This window comes from Dromiciops gliroides, chromosome 3 (assembly GCF_019393635.1).
Source record: "Dromiciops gliroides isolate mDroGli1 chromosome 3, mDroGli1.pri, whole genome shotgun sequence".
In the NCBI taxonomy this organism is placed as follows: Eukaryota; Metazoa; Chordata; class Mammalia; order Microbiotheria; family Microbiotheriidae; genus Dromiciops; species Dromiciops gliroides.
The window spans coordinates 130,019,052-130,041,699 of NC_057863.1; the positions used below are offsets into that span (position 1 = coordinate 130,019,052).

The following is a 22,648-nucleotide window of genomic DNA, read 5'->3' on the forward strand; positions in this document are numbered from 1 at the left end:
CCCGCCAATAAAAAAAAAAAAAAGATTGGGAAGATGGTGTTGCCCTCTTTAGTAATGGGGAAGGAAGGAGGTGGGGTGGCTTTTGGACCAAAGAAAATGAGTTCCAAAAGGAACTCATTATCTTGTCTAGGACATTTACTTTCAGTGGTAGCAGCAAAAAAGAACAGATACTTAGGGACTTACTACCTCCACTGCCTCTTTGCCCATTCATACCTCAACCCCTCAAAAGGATGCTTTGATCTTTACCGCTCTATTGAAAAAAGCAGGGTCACTATGAGGTTACTAAAGACCACCTTATTACCAAATTCAGTGGCCTTTTTTAGTCTTCTTTCTCTGACTTTTCTATAGCATTTGATACTATTGATCATCCCCTCCTTAATTCTTTCCTTAATATCTTTTTTGGGGGAGGGAGGATGAGACAAGGAAATTTATTTGTGGGGAAAGGGGAAAACAGATGAAAGATTCACAGATTCTTCAACCACTGGAGGGAAGAACCTTGAGGATCCTGAGGGTGGCTGGGGATGTCGGGCATGTTGCCATCATCTCAAACAGGAACAGGATAGTTGTAAGGTATAGCTTGGTTGATCATGCCTGTGTACTTGGTATAGGGGCTTAAGGGAGGTAAGAGCAGAACCATGGTGCCAATGGTAAAGGACACTGTCAGCACTGGCTCCTTTGTCCAGGCCTCCTTCAGGAACCGGCCTAGTCCTGGTGGGGAGAATTGGGACAAGACCACGCTGACCCCCTTAATATCTTAATAGTCTCTTCTACTGAGTTGCTATGATTCTGAATTTTCCTGGTATCTTTACTTCTGTTCATTATTTAAATACTTTTCCATCTCTTTTTCCCACCCACTAAGTGCAAGTGCTTCCCCTTAGGTTTTTTCTTTGGTCTTTTCCTCTTCTCTTTTTATACTCTTGAAAACATCACCCACTTTTATTGGTTCAATAACTCTCAAATACATATACCAATCCCAACCTCTCCTTTAAAGTCCAGTCCCACATTTTCAATTGCCTTTTGGACATCTTTACCTCGAACTTAATAGACTTCAAGCTGAGACCATCATTTTTATTCCCAAACCTGCCTTTCCCCCTAACTTAACTATCCCAGTTGACTATTCTCATAGTCAACCTCAGATTTAAAACCTAAGAGTAATTTTTTGGGGGGGCGGGGCAATGAGAGTTAAGTGACTTGCCCAGGATCACACAGCTAGTTTCAAGTGTCTGAGGCTGAATTTGAACTCTGGTCCTCCTGAATCCAGGGCCAGTGCTTTATCCACTGTGCCACCTAGCTGCCCCCAGGGAGTAATTTTTAATTCTTACCTCTCCTATATCCTTCACAGCTGATTTATAACTTCTGCTGTTGACAACACTTTAGTTTAGGCTTTTATTTACTTTCATTTACCATTTCCATTCTTGGAAACAAAAACTTAATAAGGTAATTTACAAGTATACCAGAGAAATTGACGTTAAAAACAACAGTTACTACTACTACTACTACTACTACTACTACTACTACTACTACTACTACTACTACTACTACTACAACTAGGACAAATGTTCTAGACATTTGTATCAAAATAATAGAAAGGGCTCTAGATTGGGAATCAAAAAACTGGGTTTGAATTCCAGCTCTACTACCTACTTACTAACTCTTTGATCTTGGGCAAATTTCTAGATCTCTCTGAGTCTCAGTTGCCTCATCTGTAGAGTGAGCATTGTAGACCAGATGAATTCTGATCTCCCTTTTAGCTGAACTCTGACTGTATGCCTACTGTCATGTCAAGTATAAATCTATGAATTTAGATTGTATTCTGCCTGCAGATATTAACTATACTAAGAAGTTTTCTGGAAAAGATCCACAGTGGCAAAAGTGATCTCTGAATTGCCTTCAGTGAAACCATAAGCAATACTTTGACATTTTATATTAATCAGTATACATTATCAATCCCTTATTTGTCTTGTTCCTTATTGGAGAAGTTAGTGAGGACTACTGAAAGAGACAAATGTGGCTTCTCTATATTGTAAATACACACACATATAGATACATACATACATATATACACACACACACACACACACACACACATATATATATATATAAAACCTCTAAGGTATATGTGGAAGTAATATGTATTATCACTCTTTAGGCCATACTAGCACTATAGATCATGGATATACATATAGATACAGATAGATATAGTTATAGATTTCATGTATTATTGAAGTAGCTAGTTGGCTCAGGGCATAGAGTCAGAGGTTATTGTTAATCTCTAAAGTACTTGATCTCTTTAGGCCACATATGCCTATTCCTATAGTTCTCAGTAACTTTTCCAATAAAGAACAAGACAACTGATTTGGCAAGGTATGCTGTCAAATATATCACTGTATATTATAGCTTTTGCCTTGCAGTTTGTTTGTCCTATGGGTCAGTATTACAAAATCACCACAATAATTTGACTTGCCAGTTTAGCATGTGGGCAGGGTGATACCAAATTTGTAGAAAATAAGTCAGGTCTGGGGGGGGCGGAGCCAAAATGGTGGAGAGGAATCAGCAAGCTGCCTGAGCTCTCCTTCTGTTCCCTCAAAAAGAACATTAAATCAAGCCTTTGGACAGATTCTGAAACTACAGAACCTGCAAAGAGACAGAGAGACACAGTCTTCCAACCAGAGATAATTTAGAAGATTTCAGGAAAGGTCGGTCTGACTTGGGCAAAAGGGAGGCACAGCACAGGGTGGCAGCGCAGCCCCGAGGGGGTTGGGGCAAGTCAGCAGGAAGCTACAGGCCACAGCCGAGCATGAGGGCCCTGGATCCTGGCTCAAAAACCTGGTAGCGCAGCAGGACAGTGGAAAAACCCACCTGCACCAGCCGAGAGGGCAGGTTGCCAGCTGGAGGGCCACGAACAGGATAGGTGTGACTAGGCCCACTGATCCCAGTGTGCTCAGACAGGAAGTGCAGGGCGAGGGAACTCCACACACCATAAAGGCCCTAGTGTAAAAAGCCGATGACACAGCACCTATACTCCAGCAAAAGAAACTCAAAACAGGGACCCTGGTTCCCCCAGAGCAGACCTCAACTTAAAAAATAAATAAATAAGGTGCAATAATGAGTAAGAAGCAAAAAAGAGCCCTCTCCATTGAGAGCTTCTGTATCAACAGGGAAGAGGCAAACACAAACTCAAATGAGGACAATACTCTCAATTTGCCTACATCTGAAGCCTCAAGAGGGAAGGTGAATTGGTCTCAAGAACAAAAAGCCTTCCTGGAAGAGCTCAAAAAGGATTTAAAAAATCAATTGAGAGGGTAGAAGAAAATATGGGGAGAGAAATGAAAGAAAAACAAGAAAAACTATGAAAAAAGAATCAGCAGCTTGGAAAAGGAAGCACAAAGATTGACTGAAGAAAACATTCCTTAAAAAATTCATCTGGCCAAATGGAAAAAAGGGTGCATAATCTCACTAAAGAAAACAATGCCTTAAAAAATTAATTTGGCCAAATGGAAAAAAAGGTACATAATCTCACTGAAGAAAGCAATGCCTTAAAAATTAAAATTGGACAGTTGGAAGATAAGGAATCCATGAGACACCAGGAATCAGTCAAGCAGAATCAAAAGAATGAAAAAATAGAAGAAAATGTGAAATACCTCATTGGAAAGACAACTGATATGGAAAACAGATCCAGGAGAGACAATTTGAGAATCATTGGACTGCCTGAAAGCCATGATCAGAAAAAGAATCTAGACACCATATTCCAGGAAATTATTAAGGAGAAGGAAAACTCCCCTGATATTATAGAATCAGAGGATAAAATCATCATTGAAAGAATCCACTGATCACCTCCTGAAAGAGACCCCAAAAGGAAAACTCCAAGGAATATTGTAGCCAAATTCCAGAATTATCAGGTGAAGGAGAAAATCCTCCAAGCAGCCAGAAAGAAGCAATTTAAATATCATGGAGCCACAGTCAGGATTGCGCAGGACCTGGAAGCTTCAACATTAAAGGACCGCAAGGCTTGGAATATGATATTCCGGAAGGCAGAGGAGCTTGGATTGCAGCCAAAAATCTACTACCCAGCAAAAATGTGCATTCTGTTTCAGGGGAAAATATGGTCATTCAATGACATTGGGGACTTTCAATGTTTCCTGATGAAAAGACCAGAACTGAATAGAAAATTCGATCTTAACATACAAGACTCAAGAGAAGTTTAAAAAGGTAAACAGAGGGGAAAAAAAAGTTACTCAATTAGGTTAAACTGTTTACATCCCTACACAGGAAGATAATACTCATAACTCTTAAGAATTGTAAATGTATTTGGGCAGAGAGAAGGACTATTCACAGAGGGTATAAGTATAAATTGTCTTTGATGTGATGATACAAAGAAAATTAAGGGGTTAAAAAGGGAGTCTATGGGGAGGAGAGGAAAGGGGAGGTGGAATGGGATGAATTATATCATATGAAGAGGTGGAAAAAAAACAACCTATTACAATAGAGGGAAAGAAAGGAGGGGGGAACATTGTTTCAACCCTATTCTTATTAGATTTGATTCAAAGAGGGAATAACATATACGTTCATTGGGATAAAGAAACTTAACTCATTCTTTAGGGAAGCAAAAGGGGAAGGGAAAGGGGGGGACTGATAGAAGGGAGGAAAAAAGCAAAGGAGAAAAGGGTAAAGAAAAAAGAGGCGGGTGATAAAAAGGGAGGGAAGATTGGGGGAGGCAGGGGTAAGAAGCAAAATGTTAGTGAGGAGGAATAGGGGTGAAAGAAGGGGGAAAAAGTACAAAGGGGGTAAATAGAATGGAGGGGAATAGACAGTCAGTAATAATAACTGTGAATGTGAATGGGATGAACTCTGCTATAAAACGGAAGCGAATTGCAGAGTGAATTAAAAACCAGAATCCTACAATATGCTGTTTACAAGAAACACATTTGAAGTAGAGTGATACACACAGAGTAAAGGTAAAAGGCTGGAGCAGAATATATTATGCTTCAGCTAAAGTAAAAAAAACAGGGGTAGCAATCCTTAGACAAAGCACAGGCAAAAATAGATCTCATTAAAAGAGATAAGGAAGGAAACTACATCTTGCTAAAAGGTGCTATAGATAATGAAGCAATATCAATATTAAATATGTATGTGCCAAGTGGTATAGCATCCAATTTCTTAGAGGAGAAGTTAAATGAGTTACAAGAGGAATTAGACAGTAATACTATACTAGTGGGGGATCTGAATCTCCCCCTCTCAGAATTAGATAAATCTAGCCAAAAAATAAATAAGAAAGAAGTGAAAGAGGTGAATAGATTACTAGAAAAGTTAGACATGATAGATGTCCAGAGAAAGTTGAATGGGGATAGAAAGGAATATACCTTTTTTTTCTCAGCAGTACATGCACATTTTCAAAAATTGACCATGTATTAGGGCACAAAAACATCATAGTCAAATATAGAAAGGCAGAAATAGTTAATGCATTCTTCTCAGATCATGATGCAAAAAAAAATTACATGTAAGAAAGAGCCATGGAAAAGTAGACTGAAAATCAATTGGAAACTAAATAATTTCATTCTAAAGAATGAATGGGTCAAACAACAAATCATAGAAACAATCAATAACTATATCCAAGAGAATGACAATAATGAGACAACATACCAAAATCTATGGGATACAGCCAGAGCAGTGCTTAGGGGAAAATTTAGAGTTCTAACTGCTTACATGAATAAAAAAGAGAAAGAGGAGATTAATGAATTGGGCATGCAACTTAAAAAGCTAGAAAAGGAACAAATTAGAAATAAGTCAGGAGAGGAAATAAAACAAATAATGAGAACGAGAGAGAAAAGTGAATGAGTATATAAGCAAACCCGCATAATTTTACATATTTGGTGTGTGATTCAAATCAGAACTAATAATAATAAACTAGTGCAAATAATGTCCTATTTATAGTTTAGTAACTCATTGTACAATTAACTATACCAAGGACAATGTTTTACTTTATAACAATTCACAAATTATCATTTAACCTCTTTTTAAAAAATTGTACTGATTGCCTTTTGTTTTTTTCCCAGGATCATTTTTCCTTAATACTCTGCCCTTCCCCACTAATAAACCTTCCTTTGTACCAAAAAATGACCAAACCAACTCAAACAATAAAGTCACTATACTTGATAGTACAGATCACCTCAATTTCCATAGTTCCTGACCATTCTGTTGAGAGAGTGGAGGTGTGATTCTTCATTTGTTCTCTGTTACTGAGATATTGGTCCTTACAAATTAGTCAGTTGGATTTTAGTGTTATTTACATTATTGTTGTAACATAGATGCTTTGGCTTTACTCTCTCCAGGCCAGGCTGGCTACATCTCTCTTCAGGGTTCAATAAAAACCTGAGAACATTGTAGGTATTTCTTTTCTCTGCTATTAGACTCAGCAACTTCCTACCAGCTGTGTTCCTTTGATTTGTTAGGGGTTTATAACCAGGACTCCAGTTCCATTTAATTATTTAACATCATTTGACTTTTACAATGGTATATTTACTTCAAAGATAAAACAAGAACAAACAGATATTTGCCCTAATATCAAAAGGCTATAGGGGGCAGCTAGGTGGCGCAGTGGATAGAGCACCGGCCCTGGAGTCAGGAGTACCTGAGTTCAAATCCGGCCTTGGACACTTAACACTTACTAGCTGTGTGACCCTGGGCAAGTCACTTAACCCCAATTGCCTCACTAAAAAAACAAAAACAAAAAAAGGCTATAATATCCCCTATACCACTTCTCTCGGAGGTATGGAGGATTAGGCACCAAATTTAGCCAAGTTCCTATATAACAGTGGTGCCACCAGGTTCTGCACTATGTGTTCTACCACTTGGCTGGGGTTCTGAAGGTCATTCCTGAAGAGCCTTCCTTGTTCCTTAGGATATCATTGCTGAGCTGGCTGCAAATTTGACTTACATTCCACTTCCTGGATTTACATGGCATTCTCCTGGTCTTTTTAAACTTCTAACATCAGATAGCCTACTCCCTACATCTTGGGGAAAATAAACCAAACAAACATGAGACAAAGAGTGGCACAAAGGAAGGAGCCAAAGCCAACAAATCTTTTAATTCAAAACCAATGAGCATACCTCTCCTTCACCACATGTCTCGTCAGCCTGAACCCATTACTTAATATCCATACATGCTCCAGCTTCTTCATGGAAATTCCCTTTCATAACTATCCCAGAAATGGATTCCTTGCGTGCTCCACATAGAGAGACAACACCTGTTCCCTAGCTTCCTCCATTTAGAGACACTAGCTGAAAAAACTGATGGAGTTTGCACATAGACCCTTTTTACAATTGTGTATACTGTGTCCTGGTTTTACTTACTTGGCCTTGTATCAATTCACACAGTCCTCTCACGTTTCTCTAAATTCCACATTCATCATTTTACAACACAATCATATTCCATTACTTATATCTCTTCCGCATCATGGGGGATAGGGGCCCAGAGCCCCTGTGATCTGGAAAATCTGCATAAAATTTTTTGGCTCTCCCTTCATACTACAGAAGAAGTCTACATTTTTTTCTTTTTCTTTTAAGGGGTGTTTATAGTACCTTATTATAAATTTGAGTTAAGTATTTGGTCACATTTTAACTTAAAAAAAGAAATTGTGTTTATGGTATTAAAAATAAAATATGTTTACATTATACAATTATATATATATGTTATGCATTTCTGAGTTTCCAAATTTTTTCTGTGTCATCTACTGACCTGTCTTGAGGCTCCCACAAAATTCCTCCCCCAATTTCCATTTCATTTCTTATGCTGACCTGCAATATATCAAAACCACAATGGGGAAAGTCACAATGTGAAGGGATAATTATAACATTATTTGTTTGGCCCAATTTGATGTGTCCATTTTGTTTCTAGTTTTTGCTATCTCAAAAATATTACTCAGTATTTGGATATATATGGGAGAGGGGGTAGGAGGGAATAAGCACTCGTATAATGCCTACTATTTGCCAGACACTGTAGTAAACACTTTTATAAATATTATCTGGATAACGTAACCATAATAATAATAATAGCTAACATTTATAATGTGTCTACTATGTGCCAGATATTGTGCTAAGCTCTTTACAATATTACCTCATTTTATCCTCAGAACAAGCCAGTGCAATTCACTGGATTAAAGATTATGAATAGTGACTTTTTTACAAAAGTCCAATTTTTTTTTAACATTTGGAAAGCAAATTAGCAAGTCTGACTTCCTAAAATTCTTCCAGGATCAACAATTTCCATACTTTATGATATTTACTATTTTGGGGAGTATGAAGTGAAACTTCATAATTGTTTTAACTTACATGACTCTTCTTAATGATTTGATAGAGTCTTTTTTTGGGGGGGGTGGAGCAGCAATGAGGGTTAAGTGACTTGCCCAGGGTCACACAGCTAGTAAGTGTTGTGTCTGAGGCTGGATTTGAACTCAGGTCCTCCCCAATCCAGGGCCAGTGCTCTATCCACTGCGCCACCTAGCTGCCCCTGCCATAGTCTTTCACATGATTGTTGCAATTCTTTTGAAAACTCATTGTACCCTTTGATCTACTAGAGAATGCCTCTTAGTTTTGTATATTTGTATTGATTATCTCTATATCTTGGTCATACAACACCTCTGGTCAATTAAAGGGGAGTATTTTACATATTTTTATTATGGGCAAACTGGTAAGGAAATTTGAAATGAAGCCATTCTCTTCTTCAATAGTATATAACATTCTATTTAAGGTTAACTAAAAGTATTTTCATGGTGAAATCATGAAAATTTCCTACCTCTGCAGGATTTGTTTTAATAAACATTAGTATAGTTCTACAAGTTTTTATAACTGTGTTGCTGACATCTGTATTGCTGTGTATGTCTATATTACTCACTGTTCTCTTGAGACTCCCTTTGGCAAAACTCCCTTTAAAGCCTTACAGAGAAGTGGAACAAAATGAAATACTAATGAGGAAACCAAAGCCATGACTGTATAATACATTTGAGCTTATAGGTTCTGCCAAACAATGGGCAGTTGAAGAAACAGTAGAAAGACTATAACTTTCTGTATTTTGGATATTTCTAGTTAAGAAAGTTTTAGCCTTTCTGACAATATCCTTCTAGGAACTTAGTATTCTTTTGTTTGTTTGTTTGTTTGTTTTTGCCAGGCAATGAGGGTTAAGTGACTTGCCCAGGGTCACACAGCTAGTTAAGTATCAAGTGTCTATAGCTGGATTTGAACTCAGGTCCTCCTGAATCCAAGGCCAGTGCTTTATCTACTGTGCCACCTAGCTGCTACAATATTGTTTTATATTGATCTGATCTACCTGATCCTGTTCATCTTTTGTACTTGACCTTTTTTTTTTTTTTTTAAATTCCAGTGATCAATGAACTTCCTGGTCAGTCATATGGAGTTCTTCTTCTTCTTCTTCTTTTTTGGTTTGGCAATTGGAGTTAAGTGATTTGCCCAGGGTTCCACACAGCTAGTATGTGTCAAGTATCTGAGGCCATATTTGAACTCAGGTCCTCCTGGATCCAGGGCCAGTGCTCTATCCACTGTGCCACCTAGCTGCCCCATAGGGAGTTCTTTAAGAACCTTCCCCTTTCCTCTTTATCCAGACCAGTTGGGGCTACACTGTCAAAATTTCATTCTTGAGTTTTCCATTTCTCCTGAGATGACTTCCTTTTTAGAGTGGAGTCCCTTGGGACCCTACCTAGACTATCACACTTATCTTTGAACTCTTTGGAATGTGCTTTCCTAAAGTCTGGGTTGGATGTCAGACTGTTTGGTGTACTGATTTATAAGAATTCTAAGTTCACCTGGTCATTACTTTCCCATGTTCTGGTCATCTCTACTTTATGAGTCATTGAGATGAGAAGTTGATGGATATCATAATTAGATATTTTCAACCTCAAGAAAGTAATAGCTTTGGTTAACTAAAAGTAAGGTAGATAGCATTAGAGACTTGAAGAGAATGAAAAAAAAAACAACACAGGAATAGATACTTTAGATAACAATAGGCAGCACAATGTATAGAGCATTGGTCCCAGAGTCAGAAAGATCTAAGTCAAATCTGTCCTCAAACACTTACTACTTGTGTGACCCTGCCCAAGTCACTTAAGTTGTCTGCCTCAGTTTCTAAACTATAAAATGGGGATAATAATAGCAATTATATTCCAGGGTTGTTGTCAGGATCAGATGGAATAATATTTGTAAAGTGCTTATTAGCACAGTGCCTGGCACATAGAAGATACTTAAGTGCTTGTTTCCTTCTTTCCTAATAATAACAACACATTTCTATGGCATTTTAAGGCTTGAAAAGTGCTTTCCTCATAGTTTCACTTAGATAGAAATTGTCCCAAGACAGGATTGAACCCAGATATCATTACTTCAAGTTTAGGGAATATGATCGGGAGCCAATTATACGTGAATAGAAAGATCACTGAATAGCATTATCAATCCAACTGATGTTAGGTAGCAAGATTTTGAACTAATTGGTATAGTTCATGACTTACTTCATCAAATCTTGGCAGCCTTGATAGGAGGGCTGAAAAAGGCAATGCTCTGAAGACATAAACTCAGAGACGAGGTTAGGGAAGAAAAGAATTGGTACCTGGTAGTTTGAATTAGTTAGAAGTCCCTCTTGAAGATAATTCTCACTGTAGCTACTGTTTGCTTGAGACAGATATTTGTCAGTAATTAGCAGGAAACTGTTGATTATTTATTGATCATTCACATCTGGGCAAAGCAGAAGGTGAAAAGTATTTCCTTAAAATAGGAACCCTGCCGACAACCAGGCAGTTTTGTTCAGACTATTGGCAACCAGAGTAGTCAGAGCAAATAATTGAGAAATGAGAAGTTAGTCTCAGCAGATTTAGTGAATAAAGGAACTTCCAGAAACCAAGGAGATTTTGCTACGTTTTTGTTTCTTTCCAAGCAACCAATAACAATAATATACTAATTGTGAACTGATCCCTCTGATAGAAGAAAAGATGAAAGTGTCTTTCTACCTTCCAGTTTATCAGCTAGGATATGATGGAAGAAATGATCCAAGTGGAAAATAAAGACAAAGACATAAATATCTAAGTGGTATCCAAACCTTTGGCAAATCTAGGGTTTAGGGGACGAAGAGTTGGAACTACATAATAGGAATAAAGCTCTTTCCATAGAAACCCATATCTTCTGAGGAAAAGCTGATTCCTGTGCTTCATAGAATAAGAAGAGTCATAGGTAGGAATACCAGGAGTAAGGTATACAATACTATCAAAAGGAAGAAGATAACAGTTGTGGTGGTAAATATAGGAACTTTATGAGAGAAGGAAGAGGATATGGAAAATAAAATGGATGGCTAAAAATGGCAACAACAAAAATTATTTTACTTCTTAACCATGGCTTATGATATAGAAACGAAAAACTCTTAGATTGAAATGAAGGATATCTAAATAGGTCTGGGAAGAATGTATTCTATTGATCTTAATATAGACCACACTTCCCTATCCTTCCCTATCCCTCCACCCATATATCTTTTATAAAACTCAATGTGGTTTGTAATAATTCTGTTTTCATTATATCAAGTTATAGTTTGGAGTATGACCCTATCTCAGGAAATAATGTACTTTTCTGGAGTCCTGACATTCTGTTCAAGAAGAGTATAAATTGAGAGTGGAGAAGAAAATTACCTAGCTATAAATGCTAAATCAGATACCATTGAGTGTAGGAGGCCATCAGCTCATAGGCTATTTATAGGTAGAAGGACCCTTGGAGGTCATGTGGCTCAAACTCATTTGACAGATACCTCTCTGAAACTTCACTGTCTTTCACTAATGTGTAACCTTGGGGAGACATGGGATTTGAACCCAGGCCACTCTAATACCAAAGTAAACAGTATTTTACTGTACTATTAGATAGAAAGATAAGTAGCATTGGAAATCTCAATAGTTCACTGGATAGAATAACTTGGAAGAGGGTTAAAAATGTTACTTATAGTGTCTAGATATTTATATATATAAAAAACAGAATATAGTAATGAAGCAAACTAGAGACATTAATTGCAATGAGGTAAATGTGAATTTACCACTATTTCTCAGACTTTGTAGTTTGTGATTCATGACTTGAATGGAAGAGTGTACCTTGTTCAAAGATAGAAGTGAGGGTGGGGGTGGGAGGGGTGGAAGAGTAAAAGAAGTAGTGAATGTCAGGGAGATTTATAGCTCTGTGTAAATTCACTAACCCAAGGTAGGGGGAACAGGGTAAAAAGAATTTGGATGAGGCTCAAAGGAGAGAGAAATTTACCATCATAACAAATGTGTACTATTGACTTGGGCAAAATAGATGAAATATATAATGCATTCCTGACATAAATCTCAAAGCTGGCATGAGTAAGGTTATAATTGTGACAGGGAGCTTCAACCATCTGGATATCTGTGAGGATATTCCTTTCGGCTAAAAACCAAAGTGACTGATAAATTATTAAAATGCTTTGTTGATAATTCATTCTTCCAAAATATAGAGTAGGCAGCAAGAAGTTTTAATCTGGATCTGATTCTAACTAATAAGAAGAAGCTGGTTTGTAAAGATGACATTAAGTTCCCTTGTCCTCAATTGGCACTATACCCAGAGGAAGGGCCAAGGGTAAGAACTGGCTTGTAGGGAACTCTATTTTGTATTAAGACAGGTTTTAGGGAGTATACCCTGAAGAGTGGGGAAATACTCATAATATCAGCCAAAATAGAAACAATAAGCCTCCAGAAAGCTTCTGTGTCTCCAAATTGGACATGATATAAGAACAAAAAAGCTTCCTAACAAAAATGTCTAAAAGTAGAATGGGCTACCTAGTAATACTGAGGAAGAGTTCTTGTACAGCACTTATAATTTTTCATCAGTTCATTATGTATCTTGAATATGAGATTTTTATCAGAGAAACTTCCTGACAAGCTTTTTTTCATTTAACTTTCCTGTTTCTCTTCTAAGTTTGGTTACATTGGTTTTGTTTTTGAAAAAGCCCTTTCCATTATCTTCTTATCAGAATGTCAAGACTCCAGGAAAATACATTATTTCCTGAGATAGGCTATTTTTAAAAACTATAACTTTTTTTTTAAAGTGTTTCCAGTGGCAGCTAGGTGGCCGCAGTGGACAGAGCACCGGCCCTGGAACCAGGAGCACCCGAGCCCAAATCCGGCCCCAGACACCCAACACCACTTTTTTTTTTTTGGTGAGGCAATTGGGGTTAAGTGACTTGCTAGGATCACACAGCTAGTAAGTGTTAAGTGTCTGAGGTCGGGCTTGAACTCAGGTCCTCCTGAAACCACTCTGCCACCTAACTGCCCAAACAAAACTATACTTTTTAATAGTGAAAGAATATATTAGGATATGATGAAAAACCAAAAATTATTATAGACACTTTTTTCTTTAAGATGAAGGGGTAGAGAGTCAAGGAAATGTGAGGGAGTGTGGCCTATATTAGTATTAACAGGATATATTCTGTGGTAGGTGAAAGATGAAATGACTGAGGAAAACAAAGGTTCTGTCTTCTGAGTGTAAAGATTTATTAAGTAATGCATGCCAATTTTCCAAAAAACAGGGCCAGACCTCCTCAGCTTAGGCCTAGGCCCTGAATACAGGAGGAGACAGACTTTTATACATTAAAAACAATAAATCAAATAAAGACAATTAATTAAAAGGAAACAGTACAACATTAGACAATCTGATTTCTAATTGGAAGAAAGATTAGGGGCTTTCAAGTTGGGAGGGAGAGAGCAAACAGGTGTAATTTCCTGAACTCAGAAAAGGAGGTACCCCACTCCTCAAGTATCTGTAAACAATCAAGGGGACATGGAAACAGTAACTAATTGATCAGTACAGGTCAATTTCAGGTAAGACATATTGGGTTGCTTGAGATGTGCAATTATGAGAAAACTCCTTCTGTCAATCTGGATCTGACTGGGTTTTTGGTCAGCATAACCTAGGTCCTTAGTTAAGGGTCTTTAAACAGTAGGAAAAAGTGTTCTAGTTTCGCACCACACAGGGCTACATTCACACAGTACAATGAGGTTTTCTCCCTATTCCACAACTGAATAAAGTTTTCTCGCAGGACAGAAGTTGGACTGGACTAATAGTTGAATAGAAACTAAGCTAACTCCAGAATCAAGTCACAAGATGGAGTCAGGTGTGGTACATTCAATTCTCACAATTAACCACTTGCTGTCCTAATCCTCTCAATTCACTCAATTCTTCTCAGCCCTAATTAGATGGAGATATATCTTAGGCCAACAGCCCTGTATTTCATGGTCCAGAAAGTTAAATAATTTTGTCTGACACCATCTTAGCTGGCTAAAACCAGCTATTTATTATGGTTGGGTTTTTTTTGGACAGGCAATGAGGGTTAAGTGACTTGCCCAGGGTCACACAGCTAGGAAGTGTCAAGTGTCTGAGGCCGGATTTGAACTCATGTCCTTCTAAATCCAGGACCAGTACTCTACCCACTGTGCCACCTAGCTGCCCCCAAACCAGCTATTTCTTTTTTTTTTTTTTTTTTTTGGTGAGGCAATTGGGGTTAAGTGACTTGCCTAGGGTCACACACAGCTAGTAAGGTGTTAAGTGTCTGAGGCCGGATTTGAACTCAGTCCTCCTGAATCCAGGGCCAGGGCTTTATCCACTGCGCCACCTAGCTGCCCCCAGCTATTTATTTTTAATAAGCTCTCCTTTCATAAAGTCTATATTTGCCAACCACACTGATACCTTTTCCTGCTGAAGAGTGGTGGAGTAGGGATCCAGTGGGCAGTTGGGTCTGAAAAAAGCCACTTCTCTCCCCTCCCTCAAATTCTCATGCTACTGTCATATGCTTGCTTTTTTTTTTTTTTGGTGGGGCAAGTGAGGGTTAAGTGACGTGCCCAGGGTCACACAGCTAGTAAGTGTCAGTGTCTGAGGCTGGATTTGAACTCAGGTCCCTCCTGAATTTAGAGCTGGTGCTTTTTTCCACTGTGCCACCTAACTGCCCCCTATGCTTGCTTTTTAAAAACATTCATTTTAAATTTTTGCGTTCCAAATTATCTCCCTCCCTTTAGACTGTCCACACCCATTGAGAAGGCAAACACCCAATTATATAGATACATATATATATATGTGCATTTTTATATGTATGGGGTTTTGTGTGTATTCTCTATTTGAACCACTTCAGATTAGAGTGAGGTTCCAGTGTTTTCCAGGTCCCCCCCATCCTGACTTTGTCCTGCTACTTGTTTAAATTCTTTTTGTACACATTTATCTGAGATAATCTTTCCCATTTTTCCCTCTCCCTTCCTCTATCTCATTATACATGTGAAGTCATGCAAGACATATTTTTATATAAGTCATGTTGCAAAAAGAAAAAGAAGAAAAATAAGGTAAACAATATATTTCAATATTCACTCAGAGTTCATCAGTTTTCTCTCTGAGGTGGATAGCTTTTTTCATCTGAGTCCTTTGGAATTGTTTTGGATCGTTGTAGTGATCAGAGTAGCTAAGTCTTTCACAGATGACTGCAATATTGCTATTATAGTATACAATGTCCTCCTGGTTCCGCTCACTGCATTGTATCAATTCATATAAATCTTCTCAGGTTTTTCTAAAATCATCTCTCATAATTTCTTATAGCATAATAATATTTCATCACAATCTTATACCACAATTTTTTTCAAATATTCTCTAATTGATGAGCATCCCCTCAATTTCCAATTCTTTACCACCACAAAGAGAATATTTTTGTATATATAGGTCCTTTTCCTTTTCCTTTGATTTCTTTTGGATATAGACATAGAAATGGCATTCCCAGGTTAAGAGTATGCATGGTTTTATAGACCTTTGGACATAGTTCCAAATTGTTCTCCAGAATGGTTAGACCCCTTCACAATTCCAACAGTGCACTAGTGTATCTATTCTTTCACATCCCCTCTAGCATTTATCATTGTCCTTTTCTATCATGTTAGCTAATTTGAAAGCTATGAACTAGTACCTCAGAGTTGGTCTAAATTGCGTTTCTCTAATTATTAGTGATTTAGAACACTTTCATATGACTATTGATAACTTTGATTTCTTCTTCTGAAAACTGCCTGTTCATATCCTTTAACAATTTTTCAATTGTTGAGTGACTCTTATTTTTATAAATGTGACTTGTTTTCCTATATATTTGAGAAATGAGACATTTGTCAGAGTAACTTGCTGTTAATTTTTGTTTGTACTGGTTTCCTGCTTTCCTTCTAATTTTGGCTACATTAGTCTTTTTTTAAAAATCCTTTTAAATTTAATGTAATTGGAATAATCTATTTTACTTGCTGTGAACCTCTTTTTCTTATTTGATCATAAACTCTTCCCGTATCCATGGAGCTGTCAGGTAATTTTCATAGTCCCCTTATCTGCTTATGATGTCACCCTTTATGTCTAAATCATATACTCATTTTGAGATTATCTTGGTATATGGGATGAGATGTTGGCCTATGTCTAGTTTCTGCCAGACTGCTTTCCAGTTTTACCAGCAGTTTTTTTTTTGAATAGTGAATTCTTGCCATAAAGTTTGGATCTTTGGGTTTAATCAAATACTAGATTACTATGGTCATTTTCCCTCCTGTATATTATATATGTAATTTATTCCACAGATCCACCACTATTTCCTATCCAGTGCCGTATTGTTTTGATGATTACCCTTTGTAATATAGTTTGAATTTTTGGTATTGCTAGACTACCTTCCTTCACTTTTTTGTTCATTGATTCCTTGACATTCTTGACCTTTTGTTCTTCCTGATAACATTTATTATTTTTTTTAACTCTATAAAATAATTCTTTGGTGGTTTGACTGGTATGATACTAAATAATTAATTTAGGTAGAATTATCATTTTTATTATATTGGCTCACCCTACCCATGAGCAATTAATATTTCTCCAGTTGTTTAACTCTGTCTTTATTTGTGTGAATAGTGTTTTGTAATTCTGTTCATTTAGTTCTTATGTGTTTATTGGCAGGTAGGCTTGCTAGGATTTTATAATATCACCAGTTATTTCTAATGGAATTTCTCTTTCCAGCTCTTCCTGCTGAATTTGTTGCAATATATAAAATGCTGATGATTTGTGTCGCTTTATTTTACTCCTTATACTTTTAAGTTGTTAATTGTTTTGATTAAGTTATTTGTTGACTCTAGGATTCTCTAAGGAAACCATCATATATCATCTGTGAAAAGTGAATTGTTTTGTTTCCCCATTGCCTATGCTTAATCTTTCAATTTATTTTTCTTTTCTTATTGCCATTGCTAGCATGTTTAGTACAATGTTGAATAGTAGTAATAATAATAATGGACACCCTTGCTTACCCCGAGTCTTATTAGGAAAGCTTTGAGTTTATCCCCATTCTCAATAATGCTTGCTCTTGTTTTAGATATACTCCCTATTGTTTTCAAGAAAAATCCATTTTTTCTATTTCTTCTTGCCTTTATCTCCCAGTGAAATTTTCTTCTTTCCATTCTTCTTTCTGTGATCATCCTAATACAGCAGAACCCACTCAGGCCATCAATCTAATTAGATACCCTCTATGACCCCTGGTAATGATAAAATTCTGAGTAGCTACATATATCATCTTCCCATATGAGAATGTAAACAGATTAACCTTATTTAGACCTTTATGATTTCTCACTCAGATTTACCTTTCTATAGCTCTCTTGACTCTTTGTATGTCAAATTTTCTTCTCAGCTCTGGTCTTTTCAAGTCCTTTATTTCGTTAGACAATTATTGTCTATGGTTTTTTTCCCTGTAATGTTTGTACTCAGTTTTCTGGTAGGTTATTCTTGATTGAAAGCCTAGAGGCTTTACCTTCTGGAATATCATATTCTAAGTCCTTCAGTTTTTTATACTGGTAGCTCCTAAATTTTGTGTCATCCTGATTGTAGCTCCTCAGTCTTTCAATTATTTCTTTCTGGCTGTTGGCAGTATTTTTTCCTTAACCTGGGAGCTCTGTACTAGCTATAATATTACTGAGTTTTTATTTTGGGGTTTCTTTTAAGAGGTGACTAGTGGATTCTTTCAATTTCTACTTTGTATTCAGGCTCTAAGATATCTGGACAGCTTTAAAAAAAAATGAATTCTTGGAGTATGATGTCTGGGTTCTGTTTCTCTTTATGGCTTTCTTGTAGTTCAATGAATCAAGTTATTTCTCCTCAAACTGTTTTTTTTAAAGTCGATTGTTTTTCTCATGAGATCTGACATTTTCTTCTTTTTTTTTCTTCCATTGGCTTTTTTTTTTTTTTTTTTACTATTTCTTGATATCTTATAGTGTCATTAACTTCCAAATGGACAATTCTAATTTTCAGGAGTTATTTCTTCAGTAAGGTTTTGTACCTTTTTTCCCAATCTGTTATTTTTTTTTCATATTTTTCTTCCTAGTTCTTGCTCTTTTTCCATTCTTTCTTCTCCTGCTCTCAATTGTTTTTAAATTTGTTTTAAAAATAATTTTTATATCCTTCTTTAACTCTTGCTTTAACTCTTCTAGGAATTCTTCTTGTATTTGTGTGTCCCAGCTACGTTTGTTTCTTTGAGATTTTGCTTAGAGGTGGTTTGGAGTCATTCTCTTCTTCTATGTTTTTGTCTTGAGCTTCCTTATCATCATAACAGTTCTTTATTGTCAGATTACTTTTTTGTTTGCTCTTTTTCCAGCCTACTTTTTTACTTAGGACTTTATCTTAGTGCTGGGTTCTGCACACTTCTGGGAAGCATGTCTGGTTTGTATTTCTGTCCTCTCAGATCCTTTTACTTCTTTTACAATTCTGGATAGGGCTCTGCAAATTTTCAGAGCTTTTGAAAGTGTGTTGTCTATTCATTGTCTTCCTGAACTGCAAATGGATGCTCATGACTGACCATTCCTCTCCTTCCTGGAGTTGTGACCCAGAACTGGGTGGTGAGTGATGGAGTTGCCAGATGGTCTCTGTTTTTGTATCCAGCACATACTCAAGGATCCCTTAGAATCTCTGTCTGTCTGTCTGTCTGTCTCTGTCTGTCTCTCTCTCTTTCTCCCTCCCTCTCTCTTTTTGTGGGGCAGTGGGAGTTAAGTGACTTGTCCAGGGTCACACAACTAGTGTCAAGTGTCTGAGGTCGCATTTGAACTCAGTCCCTTCTGAATCCAGGGCCAGTGCTTTATCTACAGCACCACCTAGCTGCCCCCTAGGAATCGCTTTCTAATGCCCTGTCTTAGTTCCCTCTCAGTCCCTGAGCACTCTAATGCTCCTCACCACTGCCACTGCACTGTGATATTGGTTAGACTCCACCTCCATAGTTCATGCCAACCTGTCTTTCCATCTCCCTAAGCCACCTTGAGCTAGAAAAATGACTCATTTAGATTTCTTCATTTTTTTTTCTTGAGTTAGTCTAATCAAGAACTTTGTCAAGGGAGAGAACTAGATTCTATTGCTGCCTCTGCCAAGTTGGCTCTGCCTCCCATATTATTTTTGCTATCAATATATTCTCTTATGATTATAATTATTTTTATTTTGGACAAACCCTGCATTCCTGGTATAATTCCAACTTGGTCATAGTATATACTGTAAAATATTTTTGTTAACTAGGGATAATTTGGGGGCTGAAGCTGACTGGAGGACTAAACTGGGGACTTTTGACTATTTGGCTATCTGACTTCGTTAATTTAATGTGGGCTGTTTATAAAGTTCCACCACACTGCTCCACTCCCAAATTGATAAGCACAGGATTAAGAAGCCTCTTAACTAAATAATCAAAGCAGAGTTTATTTATGAGATACTATTTAAAATTAAGAATACAGGAAAATAAAATGTACAACCTGACTGCTTTCCTGTGGTCTCTTTCCCGTGTCTCTTTCCCACCTGCTGAGATTCGAACTTCTTGAATACAATAAGGGCCTTAGCCACCTCCTGCCTCAGGGCACGCTACACTTTCCCTGTATTAAGGCCTGTAACCTTGTCAGCCCTGTCTCTCCTTTTCCAAACCAAACTCTCCTCCGTCCTTGTCCATGCTCCCCTCTAGTCCCCTCTGGTCCCACCACCCCCCTGTCTCACTCCCAGGTCTATATATACCTTTCTTCTCTCCACTCAAATCTCGGGGCTCCTTCACCCCCAAAGACCAAGCTAATCCACCAGTCAGGGCTGCGGCTGGTTTTTTTTTTGGGGGGGGGGTGCCTTAGCACAGGCTATCCGGGATCTTTCAGATAGCTCCGCTCAGGTTGGAGGGAGCTGGGGCTTTTTTTTCTTTTTTCCCAGCTGTCTGACCTGGTGTCTTGTATAGCCCACGGGGCTTTTTCCGCTCAGCTGAAGCTGAGGTCGAGGGGGAGAGACCCTGAGGGCCTAAGGCTTTCTAATCTTAGCCTAAAGGTAGGGTCTCCAAATCAAAATAAATTTCCACAATACTCTTTTTTTTTCCCCCAGGGCAATGAGGGTTAAGTGACTTGCCCAGGGTCACACAGCTAATAAGTGTCAAGTGCCTGAGGTGGATTTGAACTCAGGTCCTCCTGAATCCAGGGCCAGTGCTTTATCCACTGCACCACCTAGCTACCCCCCATAGTATATACTCTTTTTTTTTTTTTTTGTGGGGCAATGGGGGTTAAGTGACTTGCCCAGGGTCACACAGCTAGTAAGTGTCAAGTGTCTGAGGTCGGATTTGAACTCAGGTACTCCTGAATCCAGGGCCGGTGCTTTATCCACTGTGCCACCTAGCCGCCCCTGTATATACTCTTAAAATGTTCATTAGGGATGTTGGTTTATAGTTTTCTTCCTCTTCTTTGTTTCTGCCTGGTTTGGGTTTTATTTGTATCATAGACTTTGAAGGTAATCCTCTTTTCTCTGTTTTTGCAAACTATTTATATAATACTGAAATTAATTGTTCCTTGGATGATTGATAGCATTCACTTGTAAGTCCATCTGGTCCTGGGGATTTATCTTTGAGTGTTCATTTATGATCTGTTCAATTTATTTCTGATATTTGGTTATTTAAATTATTTCTTCATATGTTAATCTGTATGTTTTATATTTTGGAAATATTCATCCACTCCAAGGTATCAGATTTTTTTTTTGGCATATCATTGGGAAAGGTGGCTTATATCTTCAATTTTTTTGCTTTCCTTTTTTGTTTTGGATTGTTTGGTTTTTCTCTCATTTTTATAAACATGAGGCTATTTGTCTAATTAGCTTTTTAGAAAAATTAAGACATTTTTTTTCTTCAAAGTCCTTCCTTTTTATTAATTGTCCTTTTACTGTTGAGGGCACTACTATTTTCTCAGTGATGCAGGCTCACAGTCTTGGTGTAATCTTTGACTACCCACTCACACTCAACCTACGTCCCCAATCTCTTGCTAAGTTTTGTCATTTCTACTTTGACAACATACACACACACATATCTTATATACATACATACATAAACATATACACATTTATATATTCATCCCCTTCTTTCCAACTCACATAGACACCATATTGGTGCAGAATCTCATCACCTCATGCTTAGACAATTGCCATAGCCTTCTGGTTGTTCTTCTGTCTTAAATATCTCCACTTTACTCCATCCTTCACTTAAGCTGCCAGTGATCTACCTAAACTTCAGGTATGACTGTGTCACCACCTACTCAGTAAATCCAGACGTTCTGTATTACTTCTGGAATCAATTATAAAACTTTCTTGGTTATTTAAAACCCTTCACAACTCAGTCCTTTCTCAGTTTTCCAATTTTCTTACACTTTATTCCCTTTATCTGCATAATCTAGTAACACCTGCCTTGTTGCTATTCCTGACACTTATCACTTTATCTCCGGTTTTTGTTTTTGTCCTATCTGCCTGGAATATTCTCTCCCTCCCATGTCCACTTCCTAACTTTCCTGACTTCCTTTAAGATTCAGCTCAAATTCCACCTTCTGCAAAAGACTTCCCTCCCCATCCCCACTGCTAATGCCTTCTCTCAGCGATTACCTTCTTTTTACACTGCATGTATCTTATCAGTATTTCTATGTCTTATCTACCAATAGAATATTAGTTCTTTGAGGTCAAGAATTATGTTTTTGTCTTTGTATTTTGAGCACTTGGCAGAGTGCCTGATGTATAGTAAGAGCTTTATAAATTCATGTTGATGGACTGACTGACTACTTGTTGCCCATATTTAATGCATTCATATATAGACCTGTGGGGTCACAGGATTTATTACTGACTCCTTCCTTAGATTTTTGTCCCTAGAGAATTTTTTTGTCTTTCTTGTTATTCCTCCTCCTACAGTATAGCTACTCGCTACAGAAGCAGTCTACAAACTGTTTTGACTACAGACACCTCTTGGTAAAAATGTTTGAGCCTGCACCTCCACCATGTATATATTTACTCATTTATAAATTATACACATTACTGGAGAGGCCCCATGGCATAATAGAAAGAGAGCCATAGTAGAAAGAGCCAATAAGACCTAGGTTAGAATTCTGCCTCTGATATATAGAGTTATCCCTTCCACATTGAGGGAGTTAGGGGCGTGATGTCCCCACCATCTGGATAATCTGTGTGAAATTTTTGGCCCTCCTTCGTCCAAGAGAAGAAATCTGATTTTTTTTCTTTTTCTTTTATGGGGTGTTTATAGTATTAAAAGATAAAATATGTTGATATTACACAATACTATACATGTATTTTATGCATTTCT

General features: G+C 37.5%; 1 pseudogene; it reads right to left on the minus strand.

The window, feature by feature from the left end:
- Positions 1-463: 463 nt before the first annotated feature.
- The window catches only part of LOC122747221, a 47,347-nt pseudogene continuing 25,162 nt past the window's right edge, over positions 464-22,648 (minus strand).